The sequence below is a fragment of the Triticum aestivum genome, chromosome 1B (assembly GCF_018294505.1).
Source record: "Triticum aestivum cultivar Chinese Spring chromosome 1B, IWGSC CS RefSeq v2.1, whole genome shotgun sequence".
Taxonomy (NCBI): Eukaryota; Viridiplantae; Streptophyta; class Magnoliopsida; order Poales; family Poaceae; genus Triticum; species Triticum aestivum.
Genome location: NC_057795.1, coordinates 295998020 through 296008471, shown reverse-complemented (window position 1 = coordinate 296008471; position 10452 = coordinate 295998020). Strand labels below are relative to the sequence as shown.

The 10452-nt window shown below is 43.8% G+C and overlaps 1 long non-coding RNA gene across 3 annotated transcripts; it reads left to right on the top strand.

Annotated features, from left to right (window-relative positions):
* Positions 1–5067: 5067 nt before the first annotated feature.
* Positions 5068–7937, top strand: LOC123120343 (uncharacterized). 3 transcript variants are annotated; one of them, XR_006459422.1, is made up of 6 exons: positions 5068–5370; positions 5697–5803; positions 6235–6556; positions 7513–7570; positions 7660–7699; positions 7784–7937. It is a non-coding gene; the product is annotated as an uncharacterized lncRNA (long non-coding RNA). The 3 variants fall into 3 exon arrangements; XR_006459423.1 differs by having other exon boundaries at positions 6235–7570; XR_006459421.1 differs by having other exon boundaries at positions 6235–7699.
* The last annotated feature ends 2515 nt before the right edge of the window (positions 7938–10452 follow it).

The window sequence follows — 10452 nt, the reverse complement described above, 5'->3', positions numbered from 1 at the left end:
CGTCTCCTTCCTCCTCCTCATCCTCTTCGGAGGAAGAATGGGCATTGGAGTCTTCGGATCTTGTGTCCGAAGCGCCACGACGACGGAGGCCGCCCCTGGTCTTCTTGGCCTCCTTTTCGGCCTTCTTCTTCGGTGCCTTGTAAGGCGTCGGGACCAGCATCTTCATCAGAAGTGTGCCGGCTGGTTCTTCTGGCAGCAGGGCCGGACAGTAGATCCGCCCGCCTTCTTCGCCCAGCCCTAGGGAATTTGGGGGAAACACATCAAGCATTTTCCTAAGGATATGCGAATAAAACATATGAATTTTCAACGAACAATCACTTACCGAACTTGCAGGGCGGGACAGTTGGTACCCGCGGTCCTCGGCGGAGTCCGGCCACGATTTGCCAGACTTGAAAAGCACCTTCCAGATGTCTTCATGCGAGGATCCGAAGAGCTTTAGCAAGGTCTGGTGCTTGGCCAGGTCGAACTCCCATAAATTGCAAGCCCGGTGTTGACAAGGTAGAATCCGGCGAACTAACATCACCTGGACTACATTGACGAGCTTGATGTTCTTGTCTTCCATGTCTTGGATGCACGTCTGGAACTCCAATAGCTCGTCAGACGAAGGCCAGTTCATGCCCTTCTTGGGCCAGGACGTAAGTTGCAGGGGGGCGCCGGATCTGAACTCTGGAGTGGCGGCCCATTCCTTGCCGCGTGGCTCGGTGATGTAAAACCACTTCTGCTGCCAGTCCTTGACGGAGTCATTGAAAGTACCTGTTGGTCATGTAACGTTGGGCATCTTTCTCACCATGGTGCCTCCGCATTCGGCATGCTCGCCGCTCACTACCTTGGGCTTCACATTAAAAACCTTCATCCATAAGCAAAGTGCGGCGGGACACGGAGAAAGGCCTCGCGCACGATGATGAATGTCGAGATGTTGAGGAAGAAATTGGGGGATAGATCATGAAAATCAATCCCATAATAATACATAATTCCGTGAACAAATGGGTGGAGGGGAAACCCTAGCCCGCGGACAAAATGAGGGAGGAATACCACCCTCTCGTGGGGTTCCGGGGTGGGGACGATTTGTCCCGCCGTCGGAAGATGATGGCCGATTCTCTTGGCCAAATACCCTGCCCCCCGGAGCTTTTTGATATCCTTCTCCTGGACGGTAGAGGCCATCCACTTGCCTCCTGCTCTGGATCCGGACATTTTCGGGAAACCTTTTTGGGCGGAGAAGACGAACGCCTGAGCGCTAGGGCTTGAGCAAGTAGGAATTGATGAGCAGAGGAAGAAGGCATGGGTGAAAGAGGGAGTTCTTATCCCCTTATAAAGGTAGCAGAGATCATGCGCCTCCCCACTTGCCCGTTAAAATTGCTTATTCCCCAAGCGCCACGATTGATGGCACGGTTGGGTTACCCACACCCATATTGATGAGAATCCCGCGATGAGGGGACACGATCTCTGCTTCGACAAGATGTGCCGATAAAACTGCCTCGCGATATGTGCGGTGGCAGGTTGTGAAAAATGGTTCGAATAATGACCGGGCCGTGGCATGATGTCACGCTATAAAAAGTTGTCAGCAGATTAGATTTGTGGAATATCATGCTCTCTACGGTGGTATGTGGAATTTGTTTTGCAGAGCCGGACATGATTCTTGTGTTCAAAATCTTCTATGGAGTATTCGGAGGAGGAACCCGTCTTGCAATGCCGAAGACAATCTGCGCGCCGGACTCATCGTCATTGAAGCCTGGTTCAGGGGCTACTGAGGGAGTCCGGGATTAAGGGGTCCTCCGACAGCCGGACTATATACTTTGGCCGGACTATTGGACTATGAAGATACAAGATTGAAGACTTCGTCCCGTGTCCGGATGGGACTCTCCTTTGCGTGGAAGGCAAGCTTGGCAATTCGGACATGTAGATCTCCTTCTCTGTAACCGACTCTGTGTAACCCTATCCCCCTCCGGTGTCTATATAAATCGAAGGGTTTAGTGCGTAGGACAACAACAATCATAATCATAGGCTAGCTTCTAGGGTTTAGCCTCTACGATCTCGTGGTAGATCAACTCTTGTAATACTCATATCATCAAGATCAATCAAGCAGAAAGTAGGGTATTACCTCCATCGAGAGGGACCGAACCTGGGTAAACATCGTGTCGCCGGCCTCCTGTTACCATTAGCCTTAGACGCACAGTTCGGGACCCCCTACCCGAGATCCGCCGGTTTTGACACCGACACCACCCGCCTCGAAACCACTCCCCACTGCCGGTCCGCCGCCGCACCGGCCATCCCTCCAGGCCCCCCATGCCAGGCTTTTTCTCCGGTGATCCCCATGCCACCGACCAATCACCGCGCCACCCCCGCCCCCACCGCCAGCGACTGCCAACCAGAGGTTTCACGACTTCGAATACCCACTGACCACTAATTTATTACCATTTCTGTCCTTCATATACGCGCTGATGGGTGGGCCCTATGGTAATGTGCGCTGCTGAATGTGGACCATTTGACTGGTCAATTGATTGTGTCATCAACAAATTACGGAGCTGTATGGTGAGCCAGTGACTGTATGATCACCCTAAAATGTATTTTATTAACACAGTACAGACTCAAACTACCATTTCTTTCTTTCATATACGGGATGATAGGTGGGCCCCATGGTTACGTGCCCCGATGGTGCAACACTAGTTGCACCACGTGGAACATTTGACTGGTCAATTGATTGTGTCATCCACAAAATACGGAGTTGTAGGGGTGAGCCATTGACCGTATAATCACGACATGTATTTTTTAACACGGTACAGACGCAAGGGCTCATGTATACGCACAATCACTCACCGCTATAAGTGCACACACGCAGACCCTACCCCTATGAGCACCTTCGAGAGAGTGAGCCAGCATATGATCTTGGGATTTTATGAAGTCACCATAGGTACCTCATAGTCGAGTGGAACGTCTCCTCCCACTGAACGCAGATCGCCGGAAAATACTGAAATTAACCCAGGATAAATGCGAGCACCGGGACTTTAACCCTGGTGGGCTTGAGAAACCACTGTCCTCCTAACCATCCAACCACATGTTGGTTAGCACGACAAAATGTATGTGGTGACCATGATGAGCTTATTCTGAAGTCCAGTGACCATATCGTGCTTCCGCTTCAAATACAATGACCGTAAGTGTCGTCAACAACGGAGCACGCATCAAATGCAAAGTCCATTAGTGTCACCAAGAAAATACGGAGATGTATCGTGAGCTAGATACCGTATGCTCACCACGAGAATGTATACGGTGACCGTAATGAGCATATCCCGAAGTCCAGTGACTGTATAGTGCTTTAGCTTGAAATACAGTGACCCTCATGTGTGAATGTGTCATGGGCATGCATACTTTTAGAGGGCCGAGAGATAGTTTGTGTGCGTACATGAAAGTGGTGTAGAAAGAGGGGGTGTCCGGTGGAGACAAGGAGAGATATGCCCGTCGTTTCTCTTTCCCGTGACTGATATTTTAGGAGACTATATAAACATTCACAATGCAGAACAAATATTTTTGGATGCACCATGCAATTAACTTTCATGTATAACATTGTACTATTGAATATGCTTATTTTCTTAGTGGTCGGTTGCATGTGTGGTGTGGTGGGTCAACATGAGGACTCATGGGTCGGTTCCATCCTGCGCCACATAGGTTGGATCGAGATACGAAGACCCATGTGGAGGACTCGGCGTACAACACGAAGCTACCAGAGTCGTGGAGGACTCTATCCCCACTGGTGATAAGCCGACTATATATGATTTGTAACCCTAGGCCCCGAGTATGTTATAGAAGCTTGGGGGCTAGTTCGTCGATAGTATACACACACGCACAATGCATGGTATTCATGTGTACTTTGTACACACCCCTGTCACTAATATACAGTACCAAGAGTAGGCTTTTTCCTCAACTGCAAGGGTCCTAACTAGGGTAAAACTTTTGCCTCGTATTACCATCCAGCCTAACAGTCAGGGATATCCTACTGAATGATATGATGGAATCATATCTACCAACTACTGAGGGGGTCATGGGCAATGTGTGCAAGAGAGGCCTAAAGATAATGTGCGTGTGGGAGACACGTAGGCACATATATGTGCGTATAGAGGGCTAGTAGAGACCGTGTGTGTGTATATATGCATGTGAGAGAAATAGTGTTTTCCAACTGAGATTAGTGAAAAGAGTGGTACATAGTAGTCAGAAAAAGAGAGAGAGAGATAGAGAGAGAGCATGTGCGTGAGACACCCCGACACCCCAGGAGAGATTGTGAGCATGTGTAAGAGAAATGCCGATGCATATAAAGTGAGTGCACTTATGCGTTAGATAGAGAGATATATAGCGCGTTTGTGAGAACGGGCCAAGGCATAGTGCATCTACATGTAAAAGGCGGTTCTACGCATTAAATTAAAATATAAATGACATTATTATTTTTGGATGAGATCATAAATTTTGCAAATTGCGTATGGACGAAAATCGGTCTATCAGACACCCATACTCTATTGAATTCTAGCATGTGCATGTGTTTATTTCATATTATCAATCCATAGAGTAAGAGCGGTTTGAAATACAGGCAATGGACTGCTTTTGCAAGTCATATATAAACATTAATTAGTGCACTCCATGTTGTTAGTGTGAAGCACTTTATACATTTGTCACTTGCATGGATACATTCCAAATTGCTAGCTATGAAATAGAATACATGTTGAATCTATCTATTATATATGAAAAGCGCTTAATGGGATAACCAGAAAAAAGAGAATTAGTCTAGAAAATCCTACAATAATTAGAAACACCTGACCATCAATTTAAACTGATTAGGCGAGCATAGCCAATGGATGGAAAGGTCAAGAAATTACCCACCATTGCCCTTAATAAGTTATCTTGCCCATGTCATCCAAAAAAACAATCTTGCCCACGTCAAAAAAATTACCAAGGCAAAACAGTTTACACGTACCATCTCTCATCTCTCATTTAAGAAAAATAGTTAAAGCACCCTAAAAAATAACATATTAGATTTAATTAAGTTAAGAAAACAACACCTTAACCTCATTGCGCTTCGCTCAATCTTTTCCATCTCCTCTTCTCTTCCTTCCTCTCAAACAAGAAACAAAGGGAGGCGAATGGCGGCGGCCACGACCATCACCGAGGCCACGAGCGCCTACGATGACGGCTATCACCGGGGACCGAATAAGACGACCAGGTACATCGTCGACTCCCTTCTTCCACTCGCTCAATCTTTTCCATCTCTTCTCTTTCTTCCTCTGAAACGTGAAATAGAGGGAGGCGAACAGCGGCAGCCACGACCGTCACCGAGGCCGCGAGCGCCGGCGACGACGGCTATCACCGGAGACCGAAGAATACGAGCAGGTACACCGTCGACTCCCTTCTTCCACTCATACCCTTAAGATATGATGCCCCTCCACAAACCTAGGGTGTAGATTGGTTGGTTAATGTTCACTGTCCCCATTGCTTCTATCAAGATTTGCCCATTCTCTCTTAATTTCCAACACAGCATGTTCCAAGACTGAGTGAGTAACTCCATTTTATAGAAAATCATTTAGATTCAAGATAAATTTCAGATTGGTCGTAGATAACTACTCACAATCATTGGTATATATGCACTGCAGATGTACGACTCTCACTAGCCGCTTGCTGACTGGGTTTTGTTCCTTTTTATATATGTTGCCAATCAGTCGTGGGGTTCCTAATGTGGTGCTCCAGATAAGCGGTACATGAAGCGGCATTCATTCACTACAAAAAGATATCTTCGTTGAAGTGTAACTGAAAGTTGCATTTTCAGGTATCAAACCTATATAATTGTGAGTTATTGTCCTGCTCTTTACGGTTTCTTTAAAGTACCATATTCAACAGTCACCTTGAAATCAATGCAAGCTTAATTATATAGCTGAATATCATTGTCTTGATACATATAGTTTGGTGTAACTTCAAGCTTTAGAATTTTCAATACATTATTAGGATATTCAAGGAACTGATATATTTGCTCTCATGACCAGCTTCAAATTTATCTAGAATACTTTAATTTGTACATGAGAAGTGCTTCTCTACTTGCTGGTAGCTAAGTGAGTAAATGTAGTTCAACGAAGAAATCTCAACATGATCTGTGTGCGGTGCACTTTGCAGAAAAAGAAAAAGAAAATCTTATCTAATTTCCACATGAGTAGCGCTTCTGCAAAATTTAGATAATCCTTATGTTTCTTAATTGAACCACAGGTGGAACAGGACTCTAGAAGAAAACCTGATTGGCGACGGTCGCCGCCGACATCTGCTACCAACAACCCCAACATTTTGTTTCTTGAATCTTCATGAACCATCAATTAGCCTAGCTTCCGCACATAGTTACATGTAACTCGGCTTCAGGTCCTAGCCGAAGCAGTCCTACTATGCGGCACAGGTAACAACATACGTACAGCTGCAGCTGAAGGAGGAGTTGTGTGATGTGTGGGGTCGTGCAGATGGAGGCAGTAGTGGGAGATGGAGCAGCATAAAATTAGAAACCATGTTCCAGTGTGCCACTATATTGATTCATCATTTGGTAAGTACGTGTCCACTGGAATTACAATGATGCTAGAGCGTGCAAGAAATTATGCCATTATGGTCCTGATTTTAGTGCAAGAATTTTGTAGCCGATGATATGCATGTTTGATAAGCTTTTGGACACTGGCCTACTGAAAACTAAGGTGCCAAATCAATGATTATTTAGCAAATAAAACCCATGTTTATATGTGTAGCATTGAGCTAATTTCAGTCATGGACCTGTATATAGTTGCTGCAGCTATGCTCCTGAACATTGAAATTTATTATGTATTTAATGTTTGTAATAACTGCAAAAAAAGGGGTCCCAAAACTTTTATTAGTTGGAGTCCCAGTAGTGTTACCTACACCATGTTATGTTCCAGGATTCAAGATGAGGTGGAGGTCCAAGTGAGAGTGCAAACATGTTTCTGCGGTCACCTCAATTTTTTTAGTGTTTATAGATTTTGTATTCTATCTGATGTTATTTGAACTCATGATGTCCAAGATTGCCCGTTCAATATGAATTAGAAAAGGATGAATGTACTTCGGTTCCTCCCTAGGTTCCTTGCTACCTAGAGCTGTAGAATTTTACTTGTGGGGGAAAAATAGACATGGGAAAATTTTGAGTTAAATAAACATAGAAGGATTTGGCCTTCGTACTTGGTTGTTTGCTACCATGAGGAGCTCCAGGGGCCTAACAAAAAAACTTAGCTTAAAGTTGCGGTTTCCGGTTCTTGTGTCAGAGTCATGGCACATCAATTTCAGTGACCATTATTTGCAAGAGATCAGTGAGAGATTAGTGTAGTATCTTCATATTAATTTGTTCACGCTATTCTTAGCGATGTAGTTAATACCATTGGCTATCATAGCTGCATCATTAATAATATTTTCCATAGCATTTTATTTACACTATTATTTTTTTGTACTCTTTTAGCTGCACTTTAAATTCATCTAATATCTAAAATACATGTATAGAACCCCATTGGACGTTGGTGTGATGTACTTGCAAACAATGGTTATCATAGCCTCATAGGTGCGTCATCTAGCTGTTTTTGTTCTATGTAGTGGTGTGTATTCTCTCACTCTTTTCAACCATTCTCTATCTAAACCATATCTAAACAGGTGACACGATGCTAAAAAGTTTCATGAGCTCGGAGTATTAGTAAGTAAATACTCTGTTTTGTACGTCTATATTATATAGTTGTGAAAGTTTTTTTATTTGATATATATTTTACTGTTTAAACAGCCTTGGAAGGACCCTTGATTTATTTGGGAAAAGAAAGTGGATGCACCATGTGTGTTATTAGGAAACTTCAGCAGAGCTCATTTAGATAAATGTAACATGATTGAATGTTGTAATATCTCATGGAACAATGTATCTAGCTATATTCATTTGTCCACATCTTTTTGTGTTTGCATGTATACCTGCATTTTTTCCCAGCCTCATGACAAGTGTATTGTTGTGATGTTATCCGGTCCATTGTACTTTTAGGTATTTTGCTTTTCATCTCCTTCGTATGCACAACCCATCATGCAGAACATTTTTTGCATTTTACAACAAATAATTCATACATTGAAGGTTGTGAAAATCTTACTACATAATTGAAGTTTAGTTAACTAGCCATATGTTGCTTTCAAGTAATAATAAAGGAAATAACATATTTAATGATGTTGTTCTTTAACAATATACTAATGTTGGCTTTTCTAAAGTTTTCCATGAAGAACTCATGGACTTGTATAACATTCTATAGCTGTTGCAGCTATGCGCCTGAACATTAAAATTTATTATGCCTTCAATGGCAGGAACGTATACAGTTTGTAATAACCGAAAAAAGAGAGAAGGGGTGCCATACTATAGATAGTAGTGTGGATAATGTTTTGTTTTTAGGGAAGTAGTATGGACCATGTTTCTTTGTGAAAAGTGTGGATAGTGTCAGATGAAACTTTGCTTATGTGAAAATATGAGCCAACATTGGTCGTACTTAGTGCATTTGTCTTAACGAAATCAAATGATCATGGAAACAAACTCCTTTCACGACATTTCTAACGATTATATGTATGGTATATAAATACATTTTAACTTTATATACCAATTCACAAAAATCCACTTATAGCAAAGAAATCACTAAAAAAATTAAGATGACAATCTTGCACAGGGTTAGCAAAGTTACCTATGCCTACAAGAAAACAATGAGGACTATTAAATCTGTATTTGAAGAAAAATTATACCAAAGCAAAAAGATAAAATGCTAGAAAATGATGCAAATAAAATTTGGATGACGTGACCGATAAAAAAATTAGTACATCATGCATAATTAACAAGTAACTAATAAATGGACAGTCCATTTATTTATATATCAACGAAAAACCAAACTTGAGTAGGAGAAGACTATGATCACAAGTCCAATATTTCTAAATATCATTGTATTTGGTTCCAATTATCTTTAGACAAATCAAATAATATACTCTCATTATTAAAGTTTATAAAATTCTAGCCCGCACATCGGGCGGGCCACTTTGCTAGTTCAACATAAAGGGGGTTTCGAAGATTCGAATTCATAGGAAGTGCATTCATCTATTTGAACCAAGATAATGGCATTTGTAAATCAGATCTAAAAGGGGGCATCGATCTTTGTTGTGCGTTTGAACATGCTATATATTCATACGCATGTCTAACTTTTTTTGCAACCAAGGAGATTATATCTGGAACCATGCATGAACTGAGGTAAGTTGCATATTTTTTAATATATACTCGTGTACAATGTATATTCAAATGTATCCCCTCCATTCCAAAATAATCGTAGCTTAAGGATTTTCAAGAGTGAAGATTTGTGAAGTTTGACAAATCTTGAAAGTTCAATTCAAGAGAACCGAAAAGTTAATGCTTCTGCTCCCAAATATTGAACGAAGCACCAAATAAGCCTCTGGTCACCCGAAACCGCGCGAGACTAATGTTTGGTGGTAGGAAATTATTGTCCTGACTCTAGCCCGTGTAGCCTATTGGCCCGATGTCCAAAGGTCTAAACCGGGGTAGGTTGTAACTTCACCAAGACGCCAGTCTCAACCGCCTCCGAGAAGCATTCATACGTCGTGGGCACCTAAACACTCATGCTCTCGGCCAAAATCTATCCCGCCCACGTTTGGGACACCTGAGATTACTGTCCTACCCCAACCCGCAATATGTCTGAAATTTTAGATGGGGGCAAAGTTTGTAACTTTCCCCAAATTTCAAACAAGGGCGTCCCAAACCGAACCATTGCCCCCCCCCTTAGTTTCCCCCTCCCTCCATTTCCCCATTCATACTCCGTGGGTGCCAAAACGCCCTCTCCACAAGCCGCGAAACCCCAGCCTCCTCCGTCCTCCATCGCATAGCGCCCAATCCACCGCCGCCCTCCTCCATCACGCCGGAGCCGGTACCCCAACATCGTCATCCAACGCAACCGCAACCGCAACGCCCTCAAGGACTTAGCAGCTGAAGCCGAGGCAGAGCTGCCTCCACGACGCCGACGCCGAAGTGCGTCGTACCAGAACCACTTCGAACACGCCGTCCTGCGCCTCACCGCTGCCGCTCCACTGTCGCAACCGTCCACGGAGTTGTTCCCGCTACGCCGTCGTTCGCCGCCTCGGATCTGGTTCCCCGCCGCCGACAGACGGCCACCGCACCACACTCAACAACTTGGCCTTGGGTTCGTCCAAGGCTCCACCGTCCTCCACAACTTCTCGTTTCTAGCGAACCAGAAGAAGATCGTTGGAAAAATAGAAGGAGGACACAGCACTGCCTGCAGAAAGAGGTACTCCTCTTCCCTTATTCGTGCAAATCTTATGTCTCTGCTCACACCATATTCATCCCACGAAAGAAACTAGTTGAGCGCTTCTTACTGCATCTTCTTCGTGATACTAAATGCACAAGGTTTC